The 27,623-nt window shown below is 44.6% G+C and overlaps 1 protein-coding gene across 6 annotated transcripts in view; it reads right to left on the reverse strand.

Annotated features, from left to right (window-relative positions):
• Window positions 1–27,623, reverse strand: part of celf6 (CUGBP Elav-like family member 6) — an 889,174-nt gene that overhangs the window by 401,827 nt on the left and 459,724 nt on the right. The window contains exon 1 of one of the 6 annotated variants that reach the window (XM_059640123.1): window positions 20,048–20,138. The exons of the other annotated variants lie outside the window; for them this stretch is intronic. The gene's annotated coding sequence lies outside the window, so the exon portion shown is untranslated. Of the gene's footprint in view, window positions 1–20,047; window positions 20,139–27,623 lie in introns of those variants that run through there. 6 annotated transcript variants of the gene reach the window in all.

A 27,623-nucleotide genomic window follows, 5' to 3' on the forward strand; every position in this document is an offset into this window, starting at 1 on the left:
AGGGTGTTGTGCTAGACCACACAAAATATGAATACAGTGATATTATATTCCTGAACAATACAGTGTGAGCACATAACTCGGCAGTACTTCCAACCTGAGTCCCATTTCAGTGACAGGACCACTAGAAATTTTACTGCCGTAATGTTTGATGACTTTTTCTCTCCCTGCAGAATTTATACTGTATTGTCCTGTGAATTTATGAGTTAAGAAAAAGCTAATTTCTCCTGAGTTCTTCGGTTCGCTACCTGACAGGCTGACAAAGAGCTAAGCTGCATGTGAATTGCCCCCCTGTGTCCTCAGTTTAGACATAGGCAAACTATTTTTGATGGGACATGCAATCTCGCAGTGCCCTTCAGGGTATAATTTGCCCAATAATGTCATGTTTTAAGATACAACTACTTGGCACACACAAGGACTGAAGCTGCAGCTAGATTTCAATTTCTTGGCATACTCTTCCCACTTTTCATTTGCTCATTCCCACTCCCTGCTTCCCCACTTCCAACAACAACCTGCACTGAAAGCAGCTCCTGTTGAGTTTAATTCCCCAATCCCAGCAGAAAGGGGTGGTTGGGGAGGGTGTAGGTGTTCTTGTTTAAATTGCCTGAGTATCTGGCTCCCTCAGTGAACCTGGGCACTGGATGCGTGCATTTACCAGCAGCTGCCACCATTCCTGCTGGCACTGCTGAGCAATGGCAATCTGTCAGCCTCGAACTGGCTGGCATCTTACGTAAAGCAAAATTTCCACTGTCCCGTGTACACTTGCTGTTGTCATGATTGGAAGTGGGCCTTCACAAAAGGAGAAGGCATGGGACTTGTGCTGCCTTGCTAGCTAACAAGAAAGACCCCTGCCCAAAAGGTTGAGACAAAAGATTAGGTTTTTGAGGATGGGAGATCAAGAGGCAGATAAAATTATCCATCTTGTCATGAAGACTTATGAACACACAAGAAGCAAAAACAGAAAATAGGAACAGGGTTATGGTGTTTGGCCCATTGAGGCTACTTCACCATTCAACATGATAAGGCTGATCATTCCCTGTTCCTGCTTTCTCCTCATACTCCTTTAGTCCAAAGAATTAAATTTTACTCCTGCTTGAAAACAGCAGAAGGAAGTTTAGTTCATCTTATACTGTGCAAGCTGAAAAAAATTGCTACCTATCTAATCCAATCTTCCAGTTACACCTTAAAGGCATGGTTAAGTCTTTTTTTAATACAATGAAAGTTTCTGGCTCCACTACTTTTTCAGGCAGTGAGCTGTAGACTCCCACCTGGGTGAAAATAAATTACTCCTTAACTCCCCACTAATCTTTCCACCAATTACTTTAAATATTCATCCTGTTAATCGACTGTCTTGCTGACAATAATAAATGTATTAAACATTTTTACATGTACCTTGGCTGTACGGTTAAGGGCTTTCAATGCGTCAAGAAGGAGAAACATGCTCTCTTTGAGCAGTGGCTGATGGTTATGTCCTTGGCTTGTGATTGGCTTCAGAATTGAGACTGAGCTTTCCTCCATATGAACCCCAGCCATGAAACACTTTCCAGTCAGGGGTCACAAGTGAGTATTTTGGGGTCATGGCCACTGACTGCTTTTTCCCATGTATTGTTACTCCAGTGATAATGAAGCCAATTGAATTGTCCGTTCTCAGCTCTCTAGTGGCTAGATCAACATCCACTGACTGTTGAATGGTAACCATTCTGTTACGTGTGTCCTCAGTACAGCAGGTTATCCATTCATTTTGGAGTTAAGTAGTAGCAACAATGTAGTATGTTTGCACCATGACCTTTCACCTTTTTATTCTGAAGCTAAAGCAAATTAAACAGCAAAGGGCCAAGGGCAGAGATTGGCAGGTTGAGTGCAAAAACTATGCGCTGTTGATTTTCAACTTCTATGCAATCCTGAAGGTCCTCAGAATGACAGACTCTGAGAAGATTCACTTCCAGACAGCACAATATTGGGGGTACTACCAACGTGTACCCCAATGTACCAGGTTTTGCCACGAAGTACCAGCCTGTGTCAGAGTATCTGGTTGTGACTCAGGCTTCTGCCATGGTATTTTAGTCAAAGGCACAGTGTATCATGGGCTGAAAATGTATGGCACCATGGGTGAAATCTGTGCCATGATGTGCCAGACTGTGCCATTGTATCAGGCCTATGCCATCAGATACTATTCCATAGCTGTCACCCTGGACACTTCTGATCTGGGGCTGTTGTAAGCTGTAAGTAGAAAGTGGCCAAGTGGGCTCACCGTGTCACTGGTAGGTGGCTTAGTTCACTGAATAGCTGGTTTAGGACGCCAGAGTGAGGACATTAGCATAGGTCAAATCCTGCACCATGAAGACCCTGCCTTCTCAATGTTGCCCTGCCTGACACTTGTTGACCCTCAAGTTAAACACACCACAGTCATCCCTTTCTAGTGAGAGAGCAGCCAGTGATCCTCTTGGACGATAGCAATTTCCATTGCATTGATTGTCTGAATTTAGACGATGATGTGGTTACAGCTTTGAGTTGAGGGTATAGAGGAACTGTCTTGAGAAGAAGACAATTTTAAACACATTTTTACCAGTCAACACAAAGGAACAATCTCTCAAGTTGATTGTCACGTTATCATGAGATACCAGCTCTACTGATTCATTAAAATTGCTGATTTCCACCTGACTGGTTGCCTTGTGGGGTTGATCTACATTAAGACATAAAGCAATACTGCAGATGTTGGAAACCTGAAACGAACACAGAGCATCTTTGGAGAGAGAAATGAGTCAATATTTTGAGTCTGGTGTGACTCTTCGTTAGAATGGATCAAGTCTGGATTGATTTTTCCTGAAACTAGGCAGCACAAACATTGCAACCATGCAATACATTTAATGGTTTGGCAGAAGTTAAGAGTAGGATTCAGGCTCACATGTGTTTAGGCCTGTGTGAGGAAGCCTGGGCTTATATAAATAATAGCACGTGTATGTCTATTTTAGCAACTTCTGTCAACTCTTCAGGGAAAGATTCATTTCTGCTCATTGTGAGGTACTGCCGTAGACTCTCACAGCAAGGAAGCAGACACTTTGGTTCAACTCATCCATGCCGACCAGGTATCTGAAACTGAACTCATCCCATTTGGCACATATCTGTCTGAATCTTTCCTATTCATATACCTGTCCAAATGTGATAATTATACCAGTCTCCACCACTTCCTCCGGCAGCTCATTCTACCCACGCACTTTCCTCTCTGTGAAGAAGTTACCCCTCAGTTCCCTTTTAAATCTTTCTCCCTCACCTTAAACCCATGCCCTCCAGTTCTGGACCTCCCTCACCTGGGGAAAAGATCTTGCTATTCATCTTATACATGCTCCTCATGATTTTATAACCCTGCATAGGGTCACCCCTCAGCTACAGAGGAGGTTGTAGCATGATGCCTCTCGGTGCCAAGCACAACAAAATAAGCTTCTTTCTTTTAAGTTATTGATTCCTTGACTTGCATTGATTTTTGGCTTTGTTGTGTTTAAGTAGGCAGCATATATCTCAGTCCCTTAAAACAGCACCTACTCTGTCACAGATTCACACTGATTGAGAAAGTTCAAAGTTTGTTGTTATGCAAGAGTTATAGAAAGACTTTCATTTATCTTCATGTAAGAGTCGAACTCATCAGACCAAACTTTTGGGCGGAAATTTAGGGGACGACTGCTCCAAAGGGTAAAGTGCCATGCCAGATCTTTGCAGCTACCGACCAGGACTCTGGTTGCTGGCCATGGTGCTGAATTTAGCAGGGATTGTCAGTTCGAGGCTGTCTACTAGTTTTCCTTTCTGAGGATGGGTGGGTCACTCGACTCGAGATGTCCACTCTGTTTATATCTCCAAACCTGCTGAGTTTCTCCAACAATTTCCATTTTTGCTTGTTTCAGATTTCCTGCATCTGTAGTTCTTTGCTTTATTTAGCTATTTTTCTGCTGTTTAAGCGAGAAAAATGCAATACTTCCCTTGCATCAAGATTTTTGAAAAAAAATGGGAGTTTAACTTCAGGATTGACTATACACACAATATTTGAAAATCTAAGGATTTGAGGACTTACGTGGGATTGACTATTACCTGAGTTGAAACAAAATGGGGTTAATTTGGGATGTTGTGCCAATGTCCCTGCTCTGAGCCTCGAAGTCTGGCATTCAAGTTTCAATTGCTCCAGGCATGTGTCATAACATCTCTGGCCAGGTTGGTTAGAAAATATCTGTATGGTAGTCACTGGCTTTCACATCGTACGAAACAAAAGCATGGGAGAGCTACAAATAAAAGGTGTCTCTTTTTGGAACATTTTTCATTGTAAATAAATGCAATTGTTTAATTAGAGTTAGTGTCTTAGACATACAGCAAAGAAACCAACCTTTCAGCACAACTCATCCATGCCAACCAGATATCTGAAACTAAACTAGTTCAATCTGTCTACATTTGGCCCATATCGCTCTAAACCTTTTTTATTCATGTACCTGTCCAAATATCTTCTAAATATTGTAACGGTACTCATCTCTTCCACTTCCTCTGGATGCTCGTCCTAAATACAGACCTCCTTCTGTATGAAAAAGTTGCCTCTCAGGTCTCTTATACGCCTTTTCCCTCTCATCTTAAACCTATCCCCTCTAGTTTTAGACTTCGCTACCCTGGGGAAAAGTCCTTGACTATTTACTTTATCTATGCCCCTCATGATTTTATACGTTCCAGGGAAAGAAGGTCCGAGCCTATCCAGCATCTCCTCACAATTCAGACTGTCCAGTCTCCATTATATCCTTGTAAATCATTTTTGCACTCTTTCCAGTTTAATAACATTCTTCCTATAGCAGGGTGAACAGAATTGTACGCAATACTCCAAATGTGACCTTACCATTGTCTTGTACAGCTGTAACAATTCCTGTACTCAATGTTCTGACTGTTGAAGACAAGCATAGAAAACACCTCCTTTATCACCCTGTGATGCCACTTTCTTGGAACTAGGTACCTGCAACCCTAGATCTCTCTGTTTGACAACACGTCCCAGGGTGGAGTAGGAGGCCGTGAGATTAAACCTCCAGAAATGCACTGAGCCACTGTTAACAACCATAGCATGGCCAAGAAGGGTATTGAGCTTGGATGGCCTCAACAGTTGAACAGCCAACACACACACACACACGCAATAACAACAAGGATTTTTTAAATTCCAGATGCTGACAGAGTTTCTTTCACTAAGAATCATTATTAGATATTTCAACATGAAATCACAAACAGCACTGAGGCTACAATTCTTAAATCTGCTTCCTGAGATGGAGGGGAATGCAGAACAGGGTAGGGCTGTCAGGGTGGGAGGGAGGGGTGGTGTACTAAGTTACAAGACAGCTCCCTTGTTGAATGATTGCTGTGTGTGTTATTCCTGCTGGGGCGTTTCTCTGGCAGTGAGATAAGGGTTCCACCGAACACCAGAATCAGTTTTCCAAACAAGGGGCAGCTTGTGGAAAGAAAACATTCACAATTATTATTATTTTTCCTTCTTCGGGTTTGAACACTATGCTGTGGGCTTACGTAGTCCAAAGCTAAATAACAATGATGGGAGGCTTATTTGCACAAGTTCACTCTAGAGCACATTCAAAGTGCAGCCCGGCCACCCAGTACTCAGCAGAGCTGAACTGGGTCTCGGCTGACAGAACAACCTTATGAAAATGCACACTAAAAAAGATATATGCTAATATATGCTAATAGATTCGAAAAGCAGAGAACAGAAGTGCCTGAGGGTCGTTTGATTGGCAGCCCTGCTCTTTGTATATTATTATATGGCTCTTCATTTCCATCCTCTATTTACATGCAAGTGACTTGTTTCAATCAGTGGTCCTACAATTCTCTTCAATAACATACAGCAAAATTCGACACTGAAGGAAATCATCTTCAGCACTGCCTCCGATCCTTCCTCCTCAATACTCATCCATCTAGTGACCTGACAGAATGAACTTTTCCTTTTTTAAAGATGCTCTTTGTCTTACGTGCATCCCTGATTTTCATGGTTGACCATGCCTTCAGCTGTCCAGCTAGGGCTGGAATCTTCTACTTCTGAGGTCGGTGAGCTCAGAGAAGGAGATGGCATTTAATTCGATGGGATGGTGGCATAATTACACGCTGCCACCTTGGCCAGAATTAAGTCATGTCCAGGGACGCTCATGGTTTACGCATTGCCAATTGAGGTCCTTGATTGACCAGTTCAGAGTCACTTGGGGGCTTCATCCCGCTGCAGCTGGGGCTAACCCAGTCACAAAGTGGGCAAGTAAGCTGCACAACAGTGCAACGTATGCAGGCAGCTTAGCCAATCAGTGAGCAAGAGGATTGAACATAGGCCGCCGGTTGATCAATGGGACTCACCACCAGCTCCGCACACTCACCCCGATCCATCAAATCACTGAGAAGGAGACCTTTTCGGTGCTGCTCCAAGAGTTGTTCTTTGGATAACAGCCATGGCCTCCTCCATAGAACTGTTGAGTGCAAGAAGTGCCACTTGCTGAGTGAGTGCCTGCTTTTGCTGGATAATTGGCTCAGTGCATAGACCATAAAGAAAATCTAGTGAACTTCAGTGGCCAGAATCAAAGAATTTCCACAGTGCAGAAAGAGGCCATTCTGCCAATCGAATCCATACCAGCCCTCTGAAGTGCATCCCACCCAGAACCACCCCATCCTCGTAACCCTGCATTTTACACAGCGGTCCCAGCTAGACAGCACATCCCTGAACACCATGAGGCCATTCAGCATGGCCAATCCACCTCACCTGCACATCTTTGGACACTGGGAGGAAACTAGAGCATCCAGATGAAATCCGCATTGGCACAGGGAGAATGTGCGAACTCTACATGGACATAATAAAGGCTGGCATTTAACCTGGGTCTCTAGTGTTGTGAGGCAGCAGTGCTAACCACTGAGCCACCGTGCTGCTGTAGGTTAGAACGAGATGTTTTGAATCCATTGCCCTAGTCTTGAATTAGATCAGATCATATGAAGAAGCTCTTTCAGCCAAATAATTTTCAAACCAGTTCTACATAAACAGATTGTAAAATTGGGGAAGTTTGCCTTGATGAGGAAGTTGAGAGGAGGTTTGATATAACTATTCAAAAGTGATTCTTCCAGTGGCCTGGTAGAGTAGATGCGGCGAAACTGTTCAGTAATATTGGGAGGATTGAGAACAAGCGGGCATAGATTTAAATTAATTGCCCAAAGAAGCAATGGAGACATGAGGAGAATTTTATCTCACACAGTGAGTGGCTTGGGATCAGCAATGTACTGCCTGATGGTGTAGGTAGAATCAATGAAGTCATTCAAAGGGAAATTAGTTTATTATCTGAAAAGGAAGAAAGGGTAGGGTCATGGGGAGAATGTGGGGCATCAGAGTGAGAGAATTTGTCCTTCAGAGAGCCAGCATAGAAATGGTAGAGTTAATTACTTCCTGATGCACTGTAACCATTTTCTTATGCTGATGCTCCATTGTAGCTTATAACTAAACATCTGAAGTTGCAGCTAAGACCTCGCTTTACTGTAGGAGGTAACATGCTTGTGACTTTCTAGCATCCCCTAAAATCCCAAGAACCATGCAACAGTAACTGACTCACATATTCAACACACCCATAACTTCACACAGGAGCTTAAGCCTGAAAGAAGCTTCAACTTGGTCACATCACTTGTTGAAAAGAAACACTGTGTCGTTTCTGAATTGCGATGACAAGAAAATACATGAGGAGTAGGAATCTGAAACCCTCTTCTTGACAAAGCTGCGGAAGATGAGACCAAGCTGATGAGCACTAGGTAAGGATAGGAACAAAAACACAGTTACTGGAAAAGCTCAGCAGGTTTGGCAGCATCTGTGAAGGAAGAAACAGAGTTAACGTTTTGGGTCTGGTCCCTCTTCCTCAGAACTGGCTCTTCTGAGGAAGTTCTGAGGAGGGGTCACCAGATCCGAAAAGTTAACTGCTTTTTTCCTTCACAGATGCTGCCAGACCTGCTGAGCTTTTCCAGTAACTTTGTTTTTGTTCCTGATTTACAGCATCCGCAGTTATTTCGGTTTTTATTAGGCAAGGATAGGAAACACTAAAGAACCAAGGTGACCAAGGAGATTTAAGGTACAGGCCAACCACGATTTAACAGAATGACAGAGTAGGCTTGAGGGGCAGAATGGCCTCCTCCCATTTTATCCTCCCGAACTGATTTAAGCTAGCCCAGTAGAAAGCATTGCCGCAGGGGATTTAAATTCCTTCTGAAGGAAGTTCGATTGAATTTTGCGTAGACCTGAAGTGAAGCAGCATTTGCAGCTGAAACCACTCAGCCAAGGTAGTGCCAGTGGAGTGAATCTGATTAAAAAATAGATTTGAAGAAAATCTACAGCTTCTTTAAACTTCAGCTTCCTTGAAGCGTTCTGGGACATCTTACGGCGCTAACGATACTGAATCCATGCAAAATATTGCACTGTATTGATCCCTTTGCTGATAAGAAATGGCTAATGTTTCTTTAAGGCAACACGAGAGGCCAGAATACACAAGAGCTGGGCTATTCAGGAATCCAAAAATGCTTGAATGACTGTGTTTACATAAGCACTAGCCTCGAGCAATGCAGAAGCTCACAAAGATGAATAATGTCACAAGCAGTCAAGTGAAGACTGGATCTTCCTAAGACTAATACAATTATGTCTAACTTTTATTTTATTTTAATTCGTTCGTGTGGATGTGAGTATCACTGGCTAGGCCGGCATTTATTGCCCTAGAACTGAATGGCTCACTAAGCCATTCCAGAGGGCACTTGTGAATCAACGCCAATGCTTTAGGTCTGCAGTCACATGTAGACCAGACCACATGAAGAGTGACAGATTCCCTTCTCTAAAGGACATCAGAACAAGTTAGGTTTTTCCAACAATCAACATTTTTATTCCAGATTTTTATTGAATTCCGATTTTGCCATCTGCCACGATAGGATTCAAACTCACATCGCCAGATTATTTTATCTGGCAGCATCTGTGAAGAAAAATCAGAGTTAACATTTCAGGTCAATCACTGGGCTGAAATGTTAGTTCTGATTTCTCTTCACAGATGCTGCCAGACCTGTTGAGCTTTCTCAGCAATTTCTGTTTATGTTTCTGATGTACAGCACCCACAGTTCTTTAGGGTTTTTACTCAGATTATTAACCTGGGTTTCTAGATTCCTGACCAAGTGACGTCACCATTATGTTACAGCCTCCAATTTTGCAAAAGAAAATGCAACTTGTTGTTTCCCTGGTGAAACAGTCCCCTCATCTTTCTTACACCAGTGGATAAACATTGTTATGAGTGACTTGAATATAGGGTCAAAGGAGGTCTTTTGAACTGGAAAGGTTTTGGCAATTGAGGACAGAGAAGCACAAGACAAATGAGGTGTGGGAGGGATGAAGCGATTTGGAGAGTAGACATAGCTCATGGCTGAAAGTGAGGCGGTAAGACTTCAAAATCAAAAGCTACTGTGAAACTGAAGAAGGATGAAAGTTAATCAGGCAGAAAGTTAAAGAGCAGCGACAATCGAGTGGAGATAACAACAGCCAAGAAGTCTGAGAGATATAAGGGGCAAGAAAGTGCAACATGAGAAGGCAGCAAGGAACAAAAAGACATTTTAATTAGCCAAGGCATTCGATACAAGAGCGAGCGTATTACAATGAAGCTGTAGACAACATTAATTAGTCCACTGTGTGCAGTTCTGGTCACCACGCTATGCAAAGGATGTGATAGCAATGGAGTGGGTGCAGAGGTGATTCACCAGGACGTTGCCTGGACCAGTTATGAAGAGAGACTAAACAGGCTGGGGTTGTATTCATTAGAACAGAGAAAGCTGAAGCAGGCTCTGACTGAGGCGTACAAACTTATGAGGGACATAGGTAAGATAGATAGGGAGAAAATTCCCTTAGTATTTCGGGTCTATAACCAGGCAGCACAGTTTTATCATAAGGAGTATGCCATTTAGAGGGGATGTGAGGAAAAATCACATCCAGAGGCAGCAAATTTCTCAAAGCATTTAATACGTATTTAGGTGAACACCTGGAAAGCAATGGCACAAGGGTTTTCATTCCTCTGCACAGATGCTGACAACCTGCTGAGTTTTTCGAGTAATTCCCGCTTTTGTTTCAGAACTCCAGCATCCGAGAAGTGTACTATCTACACCGATCCCACTTTCCAGCACTTGGCCCGTAGCCCGGAATATTTCAAGTGCTCATCCACACAATTTTTAAAGACTATGCAGTAACTGCAGTTCAACAGACTCCCCTCACGTCAACAGATTCCACATTTTGTCATAAGCAAGTGTTACCTTTGTTCTGAGGGTTTGGCACACAGTCGGAAAATCTACCCCATTGCTCAGAATCAGCACTTTAATTGTTGAGGGTGGGGTAACGTGAGGCAAAATGGAGACTAGTCTTTATCTCCATGATTGAAACAATGACTAAAACATTTTCTTTAAATGGGCAGGGGGCTCTGCCTCAGGAGGCTAAAGATGTAAATTTTGTTTCTCTACCAGATTTAAGTCCTCTGCAGGAACCAATGGATGCTCCAGTAAAACTGCTGATACATTCACTGAGATGGTTCCCACTGTCACTGATCCAGCAGCTCTAGTGTGAGGAAGAGTGAGATGGTGATGTGAATTGTGGGTGTGAAGGTGAGCAGTGAACAAAGTAATACACTTATACAACAAAAACGGCTGATTTCCCAAGGAATATTTCCTAGATTTTTTTTCCCAGCTTCTAATTCGAATTCTAGGGTCGGAGTAATAGCACTAGTCAGAGGAGAAAATATTGTTTGAACTAGCTGTGAGTGACTTTCAAGACATTTAGAATTTCACCACATATAGCCTGCCAGAACTCAGGCTGAATTTTTTTTTTGTGTTCTGTCTATAAGCATTATTCAGGTACATCACCTCTCTGAACCTGCAGGCTTTTGAGTGCTTTCATATTTCACACTCGAGGATTGGTCCAAAGCCCAACCACACAACAATGATTGTTGCCATAGGGACGGGGAAGAGTTTTCATCTGTTGCTATGGTTCTCTGTGGCTTCCTGCAAGGGGCATCTGCTCGCAAACTAGGGTTGCCATGGAGATGCGAAGCACACAAATTTATTTTTGAATCTGTACCAATAAAGCCACGTAAACAGCATCATTTGGAAAATCAGACTCCAGGGGAGAACTTATTGTGGGCGACATCTTAGAAATGATAGTGTGAAAGGAGGCCATTCAGCCCACTACATCTGCGAGGGTCATTTGGTAAGAGGTAGCTTCAAATATTCCTTTGTCCATGAATTAAGTCACTGACTCCCACGGGGGCTGGAATACAAAAGTATGGAGGTCACTATTACAGCTGTATAAAAGTCTGGTGACAGGATTAATGTATTCCATTCTGGCCACACACCTCATGCAATGCAGCTGCACCAGAGTAATACTGGGTCTCAAAGGGATGACATTTGAGGACAAAGGTTGATTGATGCTCATAAAGGTTCTAAGGGATAGAAAACAAGGAAAATGAATCAAGTTACAACTCTTTTCAGTTTGAAATGGTGCAGTGGTGGTATATACAGAACCGGTAATCTAACAGCCCCAACTAACTCTGAGGGCATTTGAATAGAATGTGAATTTGATCAATGAGTCTGGAATTAAAAGCTAACCTCAGTGACTGTGGAAGGATGACACTTTGTTATTACAGCCCATCAGTTCACTAACATCTATTAGAAAATCAAGTCTGAAATTCATATATGGTAGGTCTATGTCTAACTCCAGGCTCTTAACTGCTCTTTGAATCTGTACCAATAAAGCCACGTAAACAGCATCATTTGGAAAATCAGACTCCAGGGGAGAACTTATTGAGCAAGCCACTCAGTTGAAAGACAATCAGGGATGGGCAACAAATATTGACTTGCCCAGTGACACCTACATCCCGCAGAAGAACAAAGGAGAAAAAGATTCATTTCGGCCATGGTCTAAGCAAATGGCAAAACAAGCTACACCTGTCTCACTGCACGCACTCACTTAAAATAGCTGGGGTAGCAGCTCCCTTAAAATAGTAGTCTCAAACCACTGACTAAAAGGCTAACCAACACTCTGAACAACAACAATACCTGAACTTTTTGGTTTCGATTCAGCAATGTTGCATCTTCAACCTGTTTGAGGATCAAGCAAATAGCTCAGCAAGCTTGAAAGAAGAACCAAAAGAACTGCGGATGCTGTAAATCAGGAACAAAAACAAAGTTGCTGGAAAAGCTTAGCAGGTCTGGCAGCATCTGTGAAGGAAAAAAACAGAGTTAACATTTTGCGTCCGTTTAGAGGAAGGGTCACCGAACCCTTCACAGTTGCTGCCAGACCTGCTGAGCTTTTCCAGCAACTTTGTTTTTGTTGTTGAAGCATGCAAGAAGGTTTGATTTGAGAGGTTACTTATTAGAAAGACTAAATATATGGTTATAGGAGAATACAACCCTCCATTCTCCATTGGAATTAATACAAGTTGGGAAAAAAATTGTCAGATAAAAGATGGCTGCAGAAATAACTGCACAAAGGTCTGTGTCCTGTCACCAAGTCACCTTTTATTTACATTAGCATAGTACAGAGGCTCTTACCAGCCAGCTCAGACCCAGTCTCAGTACTGAAAAGACTCTCTGTGCTCCTGCTTATATGTTATTTTTCTTTCTCTTGGTCATATTTTTCTTTTTCTCAGACACCTTCACCACTACCATACAGCAGTAGTGCTTATTTTCCTCAGCATCCATGTTGTAGGTGTAGGCATGTGATATGGTAAAAATCAGCAGGTGTGCAAATAACATTATTGAGAGGCAAACACCTGGAAAAACACCCATGTGATCAAAGAACCAGTAGCAAGCAGAGACCCCGTGGAGAAATGCAGATGTGAATGAAAAGGGTAGGGATCAAATTAAAGATAACAAAGTGTGAAGCTGGACGAACACAGCAGGCCAAGCAGCATCTCAGGAGCACAAAAGCTGATGTTTCCTGCCTAGACCCTTCATCAGAGATGATGAAGGGTCCAGGCCCGAAACGTCACCTTTTGTGCTCCTGAGATGTTGCTTGGCCTGCTGTGTTCATCCAGCTTCACACTTTGTTATCTTGGATTCTCCAGCATCTGCAGTTCCCATTATCTCAGGGATCAAATTAAAATTGAATTGAAGGGGGAAATAAAACACTCCTCACCCTGTGGTGCCCACCTCTCCTGAAAGACACCAAGTGTGTTGGTAGACACCGTAATCTCTTTTTCCAGGGACACTGGGCCCATACATAGCCATGGAAGAGGGGCAGGCAGTCAGCCATAACAATTCTCTCCATGGTCCACTGCCTGGACCTACTAATGACCAGCCTGGCCAGGCACAGGAGCAGACCAATGAAGAAATCCTCTGACCTGCCCTCCCTACTCTGCACCGGATGGCAAAAGATCAGGACCGTGGGGCTGAAGTGCAACCAAAAGCACAAAAGGAGGTCTTCAAGATCATGAAAAGTGCCCAAACCAAGATACACATAGTCCATGGAATCCACAGTGCCATAAAACAAACAGTTGGGCTGGGAGTCTGTGAACCACCGCAATTACATGGGATGGCTATGTGCAACACCCCCAACCTCCCCCACTCCCTCCAGATTCCCCAGGGAAAGAAGGAGAACCCCCATACAGAGGACCCTTCATTGGGGATCCCCACCGCCTTGTGGCAAACGGAGATACAAAGGCATGTTTGGGTGGTGGATGAAGGAGAAGAGATGGATGGCGTGCCGCAGCGGTCTGTACAGGCCTCTCTGCTTCACATCTTTAAAATTCCAGAGGGGGATCAGGATTGTGGGGCACAGGCCCGCAGGGAATCCTGAGGCCAATGTGAAATTCCATCCAAGCAGGGTATGCGCAGGCAGGATTCCACCGCATACCTGAGCATCCTTCCACTGGTATACAACGCCAGGCCCGTGCACTGCCATTTTAAGGCTTTGAATGACGGTGGCCAGACAACCGGATGTCAGCTGGAGTCCTGTGTGTCAATTCTTATTGCAGCATCCAACCCAGACCCCGCCACCCAGCACATCCCAGCCACGGCCCTCCCCTCCGATAGCCAATCGAATCTGCGATTATGAAGGTACGGATTCCTGACCAAAGGATCCCTGATGATAGTAGCTACTCCTGACGGAAGGCAGGTGCAACGCGAGTTCGGGTCCTGGTCAAAGACAGGCAGAGTCCTGAGGGGGACCTCCAAATCATCACGGTTGATAAACAGGAGCTGCGTGTCATATTTGAGGTTACACGCCTGGTGGTAAAAGAAGCTGCCAGGGCGAATCTCCTGTTTATATCTGTCAGCCAGGACTCCCTAATTGGCACAGGTTAACAATTCCATTTTCACAGTCAATGAGATCCTCCTGGCCCTCGTTCCAATCACTACAGCTACTGTATCGACTACCCTCAAAGGTGAGTGATATTGGGAGGATATGTCCTCTGGCTTTTGATTACCCAGACAGAGCAAGATGTATTCTATTGTGAATTCACCTTAGCCTCCATTATCTATGTAATTGAGTGGATGCTGGTGCAGAACTAATTCCCCCTGGTTGTAGTAAAATTAAGACCGTACAGAGAAACATGACACCCCATCCAGTTTCAGCTAAGCATCTCAACACTCAATGTACATTTCAGCTCACTGTCTGGCAGTAATTCCTAAGAGAATGTTCGCAGGCAAAAAAAACCAAAGCAATATATCCAAAATATTAAAAGGACAAAAATTCAGGTCAATAACCATAACACAAATATGTTAAAACAATGGGCTCTCTACAACCTTGCCATTGGCAATGTCCTTAAGCTGAAGGAAGCTTTGCTTGACATTTTCAAGCCAGACAATCATTAGAAATAACAAACAACAACCAACAACAGACGGAATGTTCATCTTAGTGGAGTCAGCTTGAAAATTAATCTTTGTAGCTTGCCCAGGTCTTACAGGTCTGTGCTTTCGAAACATAGAAACTGAAAAGGCCACCCATCCACTTTGTTTCAATATTCCATTCGATCAAAGGTGATCTGTATCTAATTGAGAAAGAGAGATGCAGTTCCAATAGTTTTTGTGTAAATAAACAATTTTTTCGTGGAATGCAGGCATTATTGGCAAGGCTAGCGATTGTTGCCTATTCCTAATTGCCCCTGAACTGAGTGGTTCACTCAGACCATTACTGAAGACAGTTAAAAGTCAATACATTGCCATGACTCTGGAGTCTCAGATAAGCCAGACCAGGTAAGGATGCCAGGTTTCACACTCAGAAGCACATCAATGAACCAGATGGAATTTTTATATCAAAAGACAAGACTTGTCAAGGTCACCCTTACGGACATGAGCAATATATTCCAGATTCTAAAATGTGAGGCTGGATGAACACAGCAGGCCAAGCAGCATCTCAGGAGCTCCTGAGATGCTGCTTGGCCTGCTGTGTTCATCCAGCCTCACATTTTATTATCTTGGATTCTCCAGCATCTGCAGTTCCCATTATCTCTGATATTCCAGATTCTATTCAGTTTCCATTGTGGGATTTGAAACCTTGCACCCAGAGCTCTAACCTGGTCCTCGGCATTATTATTCCAGCAACAATCTCATGTTGCCACCATCTCTCCCATCACCCTTGAATGGTCTAGCTCTAAGGTGTCTTTTCACTAAGGTGGGGGATTTCACGATTAGGCAGCACATTTTTAAGTTGAGAGGAGAAAGATTTAAAAAAGAGATGCCATCAACTTTTTAACAATGAGTGGTTCATGTGTGGAACTTCCAGAGGAAGAGGAGGATACCGGTACAGTAACAACATTTAAACAAAATTTAGATAAGTTCATGAATAAGAAATGTTTGGAAGGAAGTGGGCCAAGCGCAGGCAGGTGGGAATAGTTTTGCTGGGATTATGGTCGGCATGGACTGGTTGGACCAAAGAGTTTGTTTTCATGCTGTATGACTCTATGACCTTACGGCTCTAATTCAAATCTCATGGCCTTTGATCTGGAGTCCTTCACCTGAAGAAATTATTTATCTCAATCCATCATACTGAATGCTTTAATCATCATACACACCTCAATTATATTACCCTTCATCTTCTGAGCTCAAGGGTAGCAGGCTTGTAACCTGTCCTTGTAGTTGAATGCTTTTAGCCCAGCTATAACAGAACATTGCAAGCACAATGGGATTTAAGCCTCGAGTAGTTGTGTGTGAGATGATCTTGTAGAAAAATGCAAAATTTAAATGAACATTTAAAAAGACAACAAAAACAAAGTTGCTGGAAAAGCTCAGCAGGTCTGGCAGCTTCTGTGAAGGAGAAAACAGAGTTAACGCTTCGGGTCCGGTGACCCTTCCTCAGAACTTGTAAAGCTTCGGTAACTTGTCATTCTTTTCAGTACTATTCAATGTTATTTACTTTTCCATCTATTCACGGCATGAAATGATCATTAACAAGATTAGCATTTATTATCCATCTCTAACTGCCCTTGAGAAAGTAGTGCGAGCTGGCTTCTGGAGCTGTGTGAGATCCAGAAAAACCCTCAGTGCTGTGAGGGAGGGAATTCCAGGATTATTGACCAAGCAGCAGTGATAGAACAGCGATAAAGTTCCCGGTCAAAACAATGTCAGAAATACTGGGTTATTTAGCTGCCAATGTAAGTCAGAAAACCAGAGACAGAAAGTCATCCCATCTGTTGGCTTCTTCTAGTGACCTGCAGCTTTGCTGTAACTGAATAGTCAGAATCACGATTGGTGTTGTGGGAGAGGCATACTAACATAATTGGTGGCGAGTTGAAGAATAGACAGTGAGCTTTCCAACAGACTAAAAGCCAGCAGATCAGCTCAGGATCATGTGGTCCGCAAAAGCATTACATCAGCAACTAACAGAGGGAAACAGAGGAAGTGTCAACATTCAGATCACAACTGCTGCCTCTGACAGTCCATTGAGCAGTTTGGAAGAATGACTTGCATTCTTGAAGCACTTTTCTCAACCAACAGACATTTCCAAACGGTTTATAGTCAACTAAGCATCTTTGAAATTGTTGTCTTTTTCGTGAATGCATAAAACACGGTGGCCAGTTTGCATATAGCAATATATTAATGTCCAGTTAATGTGTTGAATTATTTTTTGGGATTGAGGAATAAATACTGATCAGGGCCAGAGATAAACCATTGTGAAGCAGGTCCAATGGGACCTGAAATGTTAACTCTGCTTTCTGTTCACTGATGCTGCCAGATCTGCTGAGTTTCGTCAGAGATTTCTTGCTTGTGTTCCAGAGATAAGCCCCTGGTCACATTTGATATCCCATTTGTCAAACCTGCAAACTCTACCACAAAGAGGGTCAAGAGCAGCAGAACAAAAACAAAGCTGCTGGAGAAGCTCAGCAAGTCTGGCAGCATCGCTGAAGGAGAAAACAGAGTTAACTCAGTTCTGAGGAAGGGTCACCGGGCCCGAAATGTTCACTCTGTTTTGGTTCTTATTAAGAGCAGCAGAGCCATTGCAGCACCACTATTTTCATGTTCCCTCCAAGCTGCTAACTTGGCAATATGTAATTGTTCCTTCAGACTTGCTGGAGCAAAATGCTGGGACTCCCTCCCTCAAGGCGTTGCAGGTCTACATGCTCTGCAGTGGCTGAAGAATGCAGCTCGGCAACACCTCAAAGGCAATTTGGGATGAGTAGCAAAAGCTGACGTAGCCAGAGAAGTCCTCCTCCTGTGAAAGATTAACAAGACAAACAAACATCCACCCAAGTAGGCAGTCATCTGAAAGATGGCACCTCTGACAGTGCAGCACCCCTTCAGTGCTGTGCTGGAGTGCTGGCCTAATGTTCTTGCTTTGAACCTGCAGGGGCCACGGCATGTGAACACGGAATGCCGAAAGTGTTTCATCAATCATACTGTGCGGCTACTTTTGTTTTGCTGAAATGGAATGCATCTCTGATCCCCTTACTTGGCACATTGGCAAGGAAGCGGACAACAATAAGATCCACAGCTCATTTCTCTGCTAATGGGCCTGGGGTGAAGTTTGGAAAGAGTTAACCCAAATACCCGGAATGGGTGAGAGGAAAAGTGAAGGAAAGTGAGAAGGGAGGAAAGGAATGTTGTTGAAAAAATTTCTTGAATCCCAACAGAAATATAACAAGCTAGATTGACTCAAAAACTAAATTTCTTCAATTATGTTTCTAATTCGCTTGAAGCAGAGCAGTAATCTATTCCAATCTATCTCTTCCCCATGGTTATATTTTCTGTGTGATTCCTACGATAAATTCTTATCATATCCCAGTGGCTGATACAGAGACAAGATGAATAGTCAGGGGGATTTGTGTAAGACAGATTTTTTCTAATTCCAGACCTGTGGCAGGTATGGAAATGCAATATTCTGTCTCATACTTCACATTGGGGCTAGCTTCATGAATCCTGCATCTGTCGGCTGCCATCGTTTACGCTATGTGTGGTAAACTTTTGTTTGAAGTTTGGTTTCTGATGTTCTTCAAAATAAATCACACTGAGAAACAAAACAGAATCTCAAAGTGCCAGCATCTACAAAGCGTTCAGGGCTACATTGAATGATTGTTGCTTGTCTTTGAGAATGCAATTTGACTGCTAGCCTTTCCACAAGGGAATCATCCCAAAAGTCTGGCATTTCCCAAAATCTTCAGATGACGAATAATGGGGACTTGAGATTACCCAAATAGGCTGAAAAGGCTGGGACTATTTTCCCTGGAGAATCGAAGGCTGAGGGGTGACCTTATACAAGTTTATAAAATGATGAGGGGCATGGATAGGGTAATTAATATGCACGTCCTGCTTATCTTTGCGTCTGTCTGTATGTGAGAGATGGAGAATTTAAGAAGGAGTAGAGTTTATGTTATGGAGTCGCAATTCATATTTCCTAATTGTCAGTGGTGAAAAAAAAATAATATTATTTAAATGAAGAGAGCTACTACACAGGGGTTTAGGAGTCCTTGCACATAAATCACAAATAAATGCCAGCATACAAGTTCCACAGATGATAGAAAAGGCAAATGGAATGCTGGTCTTTATTTCAAAGGAAATGGAGTATAAAAATATGGAAGTGTTGTTAAAACTATACAAGGGCACGAATTAGACCACACTTGGAATACTGTGAATAATTCTGGGTCACTTATCTATGGAAAGACACACTGATATTGGAGACAGTCCGGCAAAGGCTCATTGGGTGGATCCTGGCTATGCAGGGATTTTCTCATGAGGAGAGTTTGTACAGTTTTGGTCTATTTTCACAGGAGTTTAGAGGAACGAAGGGGACGTTACTGAAAGTGTACATATACATATACGTGTGAGAGTATGTATATGAGCATGTGTGCAGAATAACAATTTTCCTTTCTCTGCCATGTCTGGGAGCACTTGCAGCGCAGCACTTGACTGTTAATGCTTGACCACGGTCCCAACAGGCTTTTAAAGATGGCATGAGTGTCAGGGGTACAGGGACATCCCAGCAATGGCAACTTGGTCCAGGAACAGTGAGTGTTAGGATGTGGCTGGAATTCGGAGGGAGAAATGCGATGGAGGCAGTGTTGGTGGTGAATGTGGTGAGACGGTAAGGCATAGTGAGAAACCTTGATCAGCTTTACAATGAAAAATTCTTCTAGAATAATCGATGAAACTGATACTTAGAGAAAACAATGTAAGATTCAGCCCCAAGTATCCAAGCTCTCATTCAGAAAAACATTCATGGAATTAGACTCACATTCTTACAATCACTCTTTGGTTTGCACACATTCACAATCACTCTCCTATCCACACACGCACTGATAAATCTCCAACATATGCCCTTAGTCACACATGCACACATTCAAAGTTATGCACACACACACACACACACACACACACACACACACACACACACACACACACACACACACACACACACACACACACACACACAGCACAAACACAGAATTACTCACACACAGAGAATCACTCGTGCACCCAGATTATTCATGCACACACGCAGAATTGCACACATGCACGCACAGGTAATTAGAAATAAACACATGCACATGTAAGTAAATATACATACACTTACAGGACAGCATCTTGTGCCCTGCTGTGTGGTGGGTCTGGCACCTGTGGAGCTACAGTATTTAATCAGTTGATAGTGAGACAGCCATCTCGCTCCTTCCCTCCACCCTGGCTATGTGCAAACCAGAAGACCAATTAATGGCAACTTAAAGGCCTTGACAGCTCTGTTATGAATCTCTGTTATAAGGCCAGCGACAGATTGCGGATTTGCCTTGCTGGCTTGTTTGCTTGCAATTTCTCCAGGTCGGGTGGGAAATGGGGTTCACTCATTCAAAGTACTGACCTGAAGAAGAGAGCTACTGCTCAAAGCAACTCCCTGCCTTTGCTGCTAAGCCGGTCCTCTCCCTCACTTAACCCTTACATCTTAACTTGCCACCCTGCAGTAATCTTTGGCCGTAGGTGGGGATCATAGTAGCAGGACGTACGACATTACCACTCATTTGAGATTCTGGCCTCAGATTAGCTGGCAGCTCTTCACAGATGGACTCTCCCCACCTCAAAAGATTCCTTGACCCCAGGAAGACCCACTGCTGATCTGTGAGGATTGGCACACTCTGGGGCAGACCATCTCGCAAAGGGACAAGACTAAGCTACTGCCAACTCTCCCACAGAGTGACCAGAACCCTGGCCAACTTGACAAGATTCCACCAGCAACTGCTCCTTTCCATTCACACTTGAAGGATTCGCTCATGCCTAATCATTAACTAACACACACAACCAGTGAAGGTTAGCTGCTTTTCTAACTAATTTGTTCAGCAATGTTATTATAATTCTCTGCAACAGGTGGGACTCAAAACTAGGTCTATGAGGGCACTACCAACACACCTCAAAAACCCAACTCCGAAGTAGAATATTTCTTCCTTACACAGCCTAGCTTTAAAGAATGTGAGGTCCAATTATCTGAATGGACAGGATGACACACAGGAATTATCAGAGCACGATGTACTGAGGTGCACTCTTTCACAGTCAAAATATTTTTAGGCCATGCTACCAACTGTCATAACCTCAGTACATCTTTGCAAATCAATGTATTAATAACATGATTGACAGGGAACACAGAATGGTGCTGCATTAACTTGTTCTAATTAATTTGAACGGGCATCAGAAAAGGTTGTAATAATGTCCTTGCTTCTCTGTGATTTGAGTTTGAACCCTGAAATCGCTGGGCTGCAAATGTTCTTTTTTGAAAATCACCGTACACAGTGGTCTTTGGTTAATAATCTCTTGCAACGGGTGACAGTTAGCCCATGTTTAAAATCCTCTCAGTTTCAAACATCTACGTTGAATCTTCCCTCAACCTTCCCTGTGAGGAAGACTAGTTTTTCATCAGCTCTGGGCATCCAAAAGCACGTTACAATTAATGAGGCATTTTGTGAAGTGCAGTCACAGTTTTAATATCAGAAACACAGCAGATGATTTGAATATAGCAGGCTCCCGCAAAAGAGCATTTGTGTGTTTTTTTGTAAAGATAAAGATTCGCCAAGGCACCAAGGAGAACACACTGTTAGGAAAGCAAAATATTTCAGATGTTGGAAATCTAAACGAAGTACAAAGAGTGGTGGAAAAACTCAGCAGGGAAATGAATCAGTGGAGACAGAAACAGAGCTAACATTTTGAGTCTGATATGACACTTCGCCAAACAGACTTGTGCAGCACACTCTGTTTGTTTCTGAACACGCTCTTCTTCAAAACAATTCCAGGCAGCAGGAGCCTTGGGATAAAACCTCAACTGGAAGATGGTTCCTCTGAGAGTGCAATACTCCCTCAGTATCTCTGACAGTGCAACACTCCCTCAGTATCTCTGACAGTGCAACACTCCCTCAGTATCTCTGATAGTGCAACACTCCCTCAGTATCTCTGACAGTGCAGCGCTCCCTCAGTATCTCTGACAGTGCAACACTCCCTCAGTATCTCTGACAGTGCAACACTCCCTCAGTATCTCCGACAGTGCAACACTCCCTCAGTATCTCCGACAGTGCAACACTCCCTCAGCATCTCTGACAGTGCAATACTCCCACAGTATCTCTGACAGTGCAACACTCCCTCAGTATCTCTGACAGTGCAACACTCCCTCAGTATCTCCGACAGTGCAACACTCCGTCAGTATCTCTGACAGTGCAATACAGCCTCAGTATCTCTGACAGTGCAATACTCCCTCAGTATCTCTGACAGTGCAACACTCCCTCAGTATCTCTGACAGTGCAACACTCCCTCAGTATCTCTGACAGTGCAGCACTCCCTCAGTATCTCTGACAGAGCAACACTCCCTCAGTATCTCTGACAGTGCAACACTCCCTCAGTATCTCTGACAGTGCAACACTCCCCCAGTATCTCTGACAGTGCAACACTCCCTCAGTATCTCCGACAGTGCAACACTCCCTCAGTATCTCTGACAGTGCAATACTACCACAGTATCTCTGACAGTGCAACACTCCCTCAGTATCTCCGACAGTGCAACACTCCCTCAGTATCTCCGACAGTGCAACACTCCCTCAGTATCTCTGACAGTGCAATGCTCCCACAGTATCTCTGACAGTGCAACACTCCCTCAGTATCTCTGACAGTGCAACACTCCCTCAGTATCTCTGACAGTGCAGCACTCCCTCACTATCTCTGACAGTGCAACACTCCCTCAGTATCTCTGACAGTGCAACACTCCCTCAGTATCTCTGACAGTGCAACACTCCCTCAGTATATCTGACAGTGCAGCACTACCTAAGTATCTCTGACAGTGCAACACTCCCTCAGTATCTCTGACAGTGCAACACTCACTCAGTATCTCTGACAGTGCAGCACTACCTAAGTATCTCTGACAGTGCAACACTCCCTCAGTATCTCTGACAGTGCAATACTCCCTCAGTATCTCTGACAGGGCAACACTCCCTCAGTATCTCTGACAGTGCAACATTCCCTCAGTATCTCTAACAGTGCAGCCCTCCCTCAGTATCTCTGACAGTGCAACACTCCCTCAGTATCTCTGATAGTGCAACACTCCCTCAGTATCTCTGACAGTGCAACACTCCCTCAGTATCTCTGACAGTGCAACACTCCCTCAGTATCTCTGACAGTGCAACACTCCCTCAGTATCTCTGACAGTGCAATACTCCCTCAGTATCTCTGACAGTGCAATACTCCCTCAGTATCTCTGACAGTGCTACACTGCCTCAGTATCTCTGACAGTGGAACACTCCCTCAGTATCTCTGAGAGTGCAACACTCCCTCAGTATCTCTGACAGTGCAATACTCCCTCAGTATCTCCGACAGTGCAACACTCCCTCAGTATCTCTGACAGTGCAACACTCCCTCAGTATCTCTGACAGTGCAACACTCCCTCAGTATCTCTGACAGTGCAACACTCCCTCAGTATCTCTGACAGTGCAATACTCCCTCAGTATCTCTGACAGTGCAATACTCCCTCAGTATCTCTGACAGTGCAACACTCCCTCAGTATCTCTGACAGTGCAACACTCCCTCAGTATCTCTGACAGTGCAACACTCCCTCAGTATCTCTGACAGTGCAGCCCTCCCTCAGTATCTCTGACAGTGTAACACTCCCTCAGTGTCTCTGACAGTGCAATACTCCCTCAGTATCTCTGACAGTGCAACACTCCCTCATTATCTCTGACAGTGCAACACTCCCTCAGTATCTCTGACAGTGCAACACTCCCTCAGTATCTCTGACAGTGCAATACTCCCTCAGTATCTCAGACAGTGCAGCACTCCCTCAGTATCTCTGACAGTGCAACACTCCCACAGTATCTCTGACTGTGTAGCACTCCCTCAGTATCTCTGACAGTGCAACACTCCCTCAGTATCTCTGACAGTGCAACACTCCCTCAGTATCTCTGACAGTGCAGCACTCCCTCAGTATCTCTGACAGTGCAACACTCCCTCAGTATCTCTGACAGTGCAACACTCCCTCAGTATCTCTGACAGTGCAATGCTCCCTCAGTATCTCTGACAGTGCAACACTCCCTCAGTATCTCTGACAGTGCAACACTCCCTCAGTATCTCTGACAGTGCAATACTCCCTCAGTATCTCTGACAGTGCAATACTCCCTCAGTATCTCTGACAGTGCTACACTGCCTCAGTATCTCTGACAGTGGAACACTCCCTCAGTATCTCTGACAGTGCAACACTCCCTCAGTATCTCTGACAGTGCAATACTCCCTCAGTATCTCCGACAGTGCAACACTCCCTCAGTATCTCTGACAGTGCAACACTCCCTCAGTATATCTGACAGTGCAACACTCCCTCAGTATCTCTGACAGTGCAATACTCCCTCAGTATCTCTGACAGTGCAACACTCCCTCAGTATCTCTGACAGTGCAATACTCCCTCAGTATCTCTGACAGTGCAACACTCCCTCAGTATCTCTGACAGTGCAACACTCCCTCAGTATCTCTGACAGTGCAACACTCCCTCAGTATCTCTGACAGTGCAGCCCTCCCTCAGTATCTCTGACAGTGTAACACTCCCTCAGTGTCTCTGACAGTGCAATACTCCCTCAGTATCTCTGAAAGTGCAACACTCCCTCAGTATCTCTGACAGTGCAACACTCCCTCAGTATCTCTGACAGTGCAACACTCCCTCAGTATCTCTGACAGTGCAATACTCCCTCAGTATCTCAGACAGTGCAGCACTCCCTCAGTATCTCTGACAGTGCAACACTCCCTCAGTATCTCTGACAGTGCAACACTCCCTCAGTATCTCTGACAGTGCAATACTCCCTCAGTATCTCTGACAGTGCAGCACTCCCTCAGTATCTCTGACAGTGCAACATTCCCTCAGTATCTCTGACAGTGCAACACTCCCTCAGTATCTCTGACAGTGCAATGCTCCCTCAGTATCTCTGACAGTGCAACACTCCATCAGTATCTCTGACAGTGCAACACTCCCTCAGTATCTCTGACAGTGCAATACTCCCTCAGTATCTCTGACAGTGCAACACTCCCTCAGTATCTCTGACAGTGCAACACTCCCTCAGTATCTCTGAAAGTGCAGCACTCCCTCAGTATCTCTGACAGTGCAACACTCCCTCAGTATCTCTGACAGTGCAACACTCCCTCAGTATCTCTGACAGTGCAACACTCCCTCAGTATCTCTGGCAGTGCAACACTCTCAGTATCTCTGACAGTGCAACGCTCCCTCAGTATCTCTGACAGTGCAAAACTCCCTCAGTATCTCTGACAGTGCAACACTCCCTCAGTATCTCTGACAGTGCAACACTCCCTCAGTATCTCTGACAGTGCAATACTCCCTCAGTATCTCTGACAGTGCAACACTCCCTCAGTATCTCTGACAGTGCAATACTCCCTCAGTATCTCTGACAGTGCAACACTCCCTCAGTATCTCTGACAGTGCAACACTCCCTCAGTATCTCTGACAGTGCAATACTCCCTCAGTATCTCTGAAAGTGCAACACTCCCTCAGTATCTCTGACAGTGCAACACTCCCTCAGTATCTCTGACAGTGCAATACTCCCTCAGTATCTCTGACAGTGCAACACTCCCTCAGTATCTCTGACAGTGCAGCACTCCCTCAGTATCTCTGACAGTGCAACACTCCCTCAGTATCTCTGACAGTGCAACACTCCCTCAGTATCTCTGACAGTGTCGCACTCCCTCAGTACCTCTGACAGTGCAACACTCCCTCAGTATCTCTGACAGTGCCACACTCCCTCAGTATCTCTGACAGTGCAACACTCCCTCAGTATCTCTGACAGTGCAATACTCCCTCAGTATCTCTGACAGTGCAATACTCCCTCAGTATCTCTGACAGTGCAACACTCCCTCAGTATCTCTGACAGTGCAACACTCCCTCAGTATCTCTGACAGTGCAACACTCCCTCAGTATCTCTGACAGTGCAGCACTCCCTCAGTATCTCTGACAGTGCAATACTCCCTCAGTATCTCTGACAGTGCAACACTCCCTCAGTATCTCTGACAGTGCAGCACTCCCTCAGTATCTCTGAGAGTGCAATACTCCCACAGTATCTCTGACAGTGCAACACTCCCTCAGTATCTCTGACAGTGCAATACTCCCTCAGTATCTCTGACAATGCAATACTCCCTCAGTATCTCTGACAGTGCAACACTCCATCAGTATCTCTGACAGTGCAACACTCCCTCACTATCTCTGACAGTGCAATACTCCCTCAGTATCTCTGACAGTGCAACACTCCCTCAGTATCTCTGACAGTGCAACACTCCCTCAGTATCTCTGACAGTGCAGCACTCCCTCAGTATCTCTGACAGTGCAACACTCCCTCAGTATCTCTGACAGTGCAACACTCCCTCAGTATCTCTGACAGTGCAACACTCCCTCAGTATCTCTGACAGTGCAAAACTCGCCTCAGTATCTCTGACAGTGCAACACTCCCTCAGTATCTCTGACAGTGCAGCACTCCCTCAGTATCTCTGACAGTGCAATACTCCCTCAGTATCTCTGACAGTGAAGCACTCCCTCAGTATCTCTGACAGTGCAACACTCCCTCAGTATCTCTGACAGTGCAACACTCCCTCAGTATCTCTGACAGTGCAATGCTCCCTCAGTATCTCTGACAGTGCAGCACTCCCTCAGTATCTCTGACAGTGCAACACTCCCTCAGTATCTCTGACAGTGCAACACTCCCTCAGTATCTCTGGCAGTGCAACACTCTCAGTATCTCTGACAGTGCAACGCTCCCTCAGTATCTCTGACAGTGCAAAACTCCCTCAGTATCTCTGACAGTGCAACACTCCCTCAGTATCTCTGACAGTGCAACACTCCCTCAGTATCTCTGACAGTGCAATACTCCCTCAGTATCTCTCACTGTGCAACACTCCCTCAGTATCTCTGACAGTGCAATACTCCCTCAGTATCTCTGACAGTGCAACACTCCCTCAGTATCTCTGACAGTGCAACACTCCCTCAGTATCTCTGACAGTGCAATACTCCCTCAGTATCTCTGACAGTGCAACACTCCCTCAGTATCTCTGACAGGGCAACACTCCCTCAGTATCTCTGACAGTGCAATACTCCCTCAGTATCTCTGACAGTGCAACACTCCCTCAGTATCTCTGACAGTGCAGCACTCCCTCAGTATCTCTGACAGTGCAACACTCCCTCAGTATCTCTGACAGTGCAACACTCCCTCAGTATCTCTGACAGTGTCGCACTCCCTCAGTACCTCTGACAGTGCAACACTCCCTCAGTATCTCTGACAGTGCAACACGCCCTCAGTATCTCTGACAGTGCAACACTCCCTCAGTATCTCTGACAGTGCAATACTCCCTCAGTATCTCTGACAGTGCAATACTCCCTCAGTATCTCTGACAGTGCAACACTCCCTCAGTATGTCTGACAGTGCAACACTCCCTCAGTATCTCTGACAGTGCAACACTCCCTCAGTATCTCTGACAGTGCAGCACTCCCTCAGTATCTCTGACAGTGCAACACTCCCTCAGTATCTCTGACAGTGCAGCACTCCCTCAGTATCTCTGACAGTGCAATACTCCCACAGTATCTCTGACAGTGCAACACTCCCTCAGTATCTCTGACAGTGCAATACTCCCTCAGTATCTCTGACAATGCAATA

The sequence above is a fragment of the Stegostoma tigrinum genome, chromosome 36 (assembly GCF_030684315.1).
Source record: "Stegostoma tigrinum isolate sSteTig4 chromosome 36, sSteTig4.hap1, whole genome shotgun sequence".
Taxonomy (NCBI): domain Eukaryota; kingdom Metazoa; phylum Chordata; class Chondrichthyes; order Orectolobiformes; family Stegostomatidae; genus Stegostoma; species Stegostoma tigrinum.